Here is a 5,380-nt window from a genome sequence, read left to right as displayed (position 1 = left end):
TATATATATATATATATATTTGTAATTTACAAGATATATACGTAGTCGGATTCGGTGCTTTTTCTTGCAACCGGCGACGGCACTCTCTGCCACTCGTATGTACACGCTAACAATAAATAGGACGCGACACGAACAATTTCTTGGCGGGAAGTACGCGTAATATTTACGAATCTACGATAACAAGAGGAGAGACAAGAAAAATCGAAAAGATGGAAAAGAAAACGAATAGTGGCGTGTCGTTTTCACATATGTTCTCACGACAAACGTATTATATTGCACTGTATTCACTCGACATATAAAAAAGAAAAAAAAAGAAAAAAAAATATATTAGATCTATTCTTTTTAGCTGCACATTTTCAATGTGATGCATTTTTTGCATCGTGTCTTCGCTCAAAAAGTCTGAATATATATTTATATCGCTTAAAAATTTTTTAAGTGCAATTAAAAAAAAGAGACCTATTTTCACTAGGAGATCTACACAGCTTCTACGCGAGTTCTACGCGGATTCACGTCCGAATCAAGATAAAGTATCGGCTGGAATTGCGGACGCTCGCTCAATGTCAAGTTTCTTCGCTTTCGCTGTCGGATACAGTTACTCAGGGGTAAGTCAAATCAATTATTCGCAATTTGACTTTATATTCAATATGTATCTAATAAATGAACCACTTAATCTCCAATTACCCCGTCTGTGTATACATTACAGCAAGGTTAAAATCAGTGGTGATTGTAGGTATTCAAAAATTCAAAAATTTTTTAATTGATTTTGAAACTTTCCCTATATAAGTAAAAATATATATAAATATAAAGAATTGTCCCTTTTTTCCTGGAAAGAAGGATACAACTGTGTTAAGTTTTTCATTTTAAAATGCTCTTGTCCAAATACGACATGTACATACATTCAATTTGGGGGATCGATTAGATTATGCAAACTGCAAAAAACATTTTTTAGCAACTCTTTCGCTACGAATTTGGAACTCAAAATTAACCTTTTAATTAAAATGGCGTTTAATATAACGACTATTTTCTTAATATTTATAATGTAATCAGAGTTGTGCAATCGTGAATAAAGTTAGTTAATCGTTTACTACACGAAACCGATCATGAGCGAGATACGCATTCTATCCTATCCGCCAATGTTGTCACAAGGTGTCGAAGAACGTTTCTTATTTTTCTTTCTCATTTTTGCGAGGTTTATCACGTATGCGACCTCGTCGACCGTCCAAATGAACACAGAGACGAGCGTACGATGATGTCCGGGGAATACAGGAACCGTTACCCCTAGTATTCCTCTTAACGTCAAATAATATACAACGTTTACTGTATGAAGTATCCCATCTTTAGTTAAGTCTTATAGTATGGACAAGTATCCTTAGGCTAGTAGGCCCAAGGTCCGTGTATAATTCATGTGTTGATTTCTGGAACGTGTGCCGCGCGACCACAAGTCCGACCAGCGAGAGATAATCGTCTCGAAGATGATGAATGAATGCAGGATGGGAAAATTGGAAAAATGAGGTTATGCATAAGAAATATTAATTATTAAAATCGAAATTATCAAAATATATCGAATTCTTTTTGTTGCAAAAGTTCCGCAAAGTTTCCGTAAGTCTTAGAAACTGCAAAATGGACATATCAAATGGACATATCAAAATAAATGTAATGTTTTTATAAATTGCTATTACCATTACAATATTTGCATACTTGGAAATTTAACACATAGAAATTCTGAAAAGGACTGAAATGCAAACTCAAAGTGGCGATTGTACACTTATGTTCTGCTATACTTGAACTAATATTCCAGCAAGTACAGTGACGTATTAAGAACGTCAAGTGACGTACTAAAGACGTACTAAGTGCGTCACAGACATTGTTACGTTATCACGTTTGCTTATCCTACTGCGATTTTAAAATTATTACGAACAAAATTGTTTCGAATGGGAAAAGGTGCTTTGAATATTTAATTTTAATTGTTCTCAGTTCACTTTAAGTTCGACTGCTCCACCGATTGACTACATGATGTAGTTTAATCGTTTATATTCTTTCTTTCATTCGTTTAATTTCTAAATTCTGTCTTGGAAGAAGAGACAAGTCTTCAGGAAAAATATTGATATCAGAAGGAAAATTTTAAAGAACTTCTTTCTGAATTGACTTCAATCCATATTTGAAGAAATGAAAATTACTAATTATAACTTTACACAAATGTATATTATAAGGTTAATATGTGTTTCATTTTTCGTTTTCTAAAATTACGGATTTAAGATGATTTGAGAACAAACTTTTCGATCAATCTACGATTATAATTATTCTGAAGTTGATGCAAAGTTCGAACAGGATCGTAAAGAAATAAAAAAGGAAATTAAGGTTAAGGTGTGTTTGAGGAGAGGTAAAGAATGCATCTTCCAAATAGTCCTCGTGGTCGCGAGTTTGTCGGGCGATTAGCGCGTATTTACGATATCTTCTATGGAGGCAAGATGAAACGATCACGTCGACAGAACGTGCGCGGAATAATCGTTACATGCGTATACAAGGAGCAATATCTTCCAAGACACGAACGACGTATCGACTGGCGTCAGTCACCGCTTTTCCCTTCTTTCGCTTTTCGCAACTCCGTGATGCTTCCTTAATTAAACGAACAAATCGCTCCCGAGACTAACCGGTATCCCAATCTCGCGAGACACTCGATTATTACGATCGGTCAGCGTGGACACACATACACACACATGTATATAAGTAGTATATAGATACGTATATGTTTTGTTTGGTAAAAAATGGGACGCGAGGAGCGATTCTTTCGTTTTTTATATATCGTAACTTTACACAGTTGCCCGAGTAGCGAGTTCGAACAAAATTTCGCGAAGTTTCACACGATAACGGGATACCGGTGCTCGTACAACGTTTCGTTCTCGTGTACACATGTTTTACTTTTTCTATCCCTTTTCCACTAGGATATTATGAAAAGTGTTGCCTCAGCGAGGAATAATATGAGAGAACTCGCACTTTGTAATTCAATAGCGATTATCGAAGAGATACAAACGACGCGCGTGCTGCGAACGATTTGATTTTCCATTTTTCTTTTTTGGACATTTTTTTATGGTAATAATGAAAAAATACAAAAAAAAAAACAGATCGAAATGCAAAGCAGAGAAATGCTATTTTGTTCTGTCCATTATGTTCAGATCAAAGCAAAAAATTCGTCGATGAATATCGAGTCAACCAAGATCTCGTGCAATAAATGATTAATACTTCAAAGTGTTTATTTATGAAAAATTCGTTGCAAAGATATTTTAACGTGTTAATTCCATTGATTATTTTACGTGAAAGCAGACTTCCGATCCGCTTGGTGAAACATCTCTAAATAATGAACACAAAATTATTAAGCTCTTTGAACTGACTACAATTTGAGAATATCACGATCAAATAATCTAATTCCTACGTTAATTATTATAATTACATATAATGAAATATAAAAAAACGGCAAATTAATTGTATGAATACCTTTAAATCAACTATTATTAATGTGAGACTCGTTATATTTTGAAAACACATTTTTTCATGTATTATAATATATTAATTAGTTAAACTAAATAAAAGTCGACAAATAGAATATTAGCGCGAGTGAGATCTCCAAAAGTCGGCGGAAAATCGAGAATGGTTCGCAGAACACGCGACGCGTAATTCTAAGACCGGTGATCGATATTTACGCGGTAAAAGTCGTGTCGAAGATGCAAGTAAACGAATGGATATATTCTAATAGAGTATAGTCTTTTACGTTGCGCGCTTGGACCATCTTTCGGAGTGTTGAGTAGCGACGGAGACGGTGGTGACGACGACGACGACGATGATGACAACGACGACGATGATAGTAACGATGACGACGACGAAGATGATGACAATGACGAAGACTCGATGCTGTACCGTCGTGGAGTACGTATGAAATAAATACTCGCATCCGCGAATGCGTGCGGGGTTCGACTGAGTGGGACGAAACACACCGAGTATACGAGTCGCCGTAAGTCGTGTTAAGGACGATCGGTTTTTACGTACAGCTTCCCGTTTCCTCGTGGTTCCTCTTCTCGCGGTCACCTTCTTATCCGAACATCGATTGCGCGCCTTCGGCCTCCGGCTTCCGATCGTCATGAACTTTGCGATTTTGAGTCTCTCTCGATCGAATCTCATCGTACGTTTCACGCCGAAAGCAATCGCGACTTCAGCGATTCGGACATGGAAACTTGCACTCCATTACCTTCTCTATTCCTGACGGTGGGATTGCGTGCGATCGATATCCTGAAGATTCACAAGCGATCGCCGACGACGATGTGCAAGTACGGCGTGGTGTCGGGGAAGAGGTAACTGGTAACTGCGGTAGCGTCGCACCCTTCACCGCGCATCGTTACATTCTGCACGTGGCGAACGACAATCGCGAGGAGAGGATCACGTCGATACGTCGTGACGAGGGTTGCGGCAGGCGCTTGTGAAGAGGTGTGTTGTTCGTGTTGTCGGTGTGTGTATACATATGTATGTAGACGCGTGTCGATACGTTTGGTCGTAGCTCGCGATGACTCGACGGTGAGACGATCCATTGTTGACGATGCCCGGAATGACGATGACGCGTCGTCGATCATCGGTCGGTCGGTCGGTCGATCGATCCGGATTTATTGATCCTCCTCAGTCAGTCGTTTCGTGGTGTCTTCTGCTGCGGCTGCTGCTGCGGCTGTTGTTTTTTTAGCTTCGAGAGCGGTAGTAGTAGTAGAAAGTGGCGGTAGTAGTAGCTGTAATAGTAGTAGTAGTAGTAATAGTAGTAGTAGTAGGTGGCCTACGGTGAGCGGTACGTAACGAGAGTCTTATTATCGATCGGATTATGCAATGTGAACACACAATGACGCGCGGTACTTTGCGTACAGAAATATATTATTATAGTCTTTTAGTTTCGATAAAAAAGTTCAGTTCCCTCCTCGATTGATTCCCCATCTCGAGGTGGCGCGCTTTCTTTCTCTCCCTCCCTTTCTCTCCCTTTCTCACTCTCAATCTCTCACTCTCTCTCTCTCTCTCTCTCTCTCTTTCTCTCTCTTGCTCTCTATAACTCTTATACTCTTTCTTTAATATTCTATTTAAATCGTTCAGCTTTCTCTCTCTTTCTTTCTTCCTTCCTCCCTCTCTCTTATTTTCCTTCTCTTCGGCTTTCGCTGTCCTGACGTGGTTACTTTCTATCGTCCACGATGTGCTCTTTTTGTTCCTTTTAATTCTTCGCCCGCCTGAACGATTCCTCCTTTCCTTTTCCGCCCTCCTTCGTTTGTACAACGCAACGAACACACACATTTATATTATTTATATTATTTATATATGTATATATGTATATATATATATATATATATATATATATATA

General features: G+C 38.3%; 1 protein-coding gene across 1 annotated transcript in view; it reads right to left on the bottom strand.

Annotated features, from left to right (window-relative positions):
* Positions 1–5,118: 5,118 nt before the first annotated feature.
* LOC106748528 (hormone receptor 4) overlaps positions 5,119–5,380 on the bottom strand; it is a 58,956-nt gene continuing 58,694 nt past the window's right edge. Inside the window, exon 13 of the mRNA XM_014627174.1 lies at positions 5,119–5,281. The gene's annotated coding sequence lies outside the window, so the exon portion shown is untranslated. The remainder of the gene's footprint in view (positions 5,282–5,380) is intronic.

The sequence above is a fragment of the Dinoponera quadriceps genome, unplaced genomic scaffold, assembly GCF_001313825.1.
Source record: "Dinoponera quadriceps isolate SergipeBrazil2010 unplaced genomic scaffold, ASM131382v1 scaffold2872, whole genome shotgun sequence".
In the NCBI taxonomy this organism is placed as follows: Eukaryota; Metazoa; Arthropoda; class Insecta; order Hymenoptera; family Formicidae; genus Dinoponera; species Dinoponera quadriceps.
Note: the sequence above shows the minus strand (reverse complement) of the source record. Positions and strands in the feature narration are given on the sequence as shown.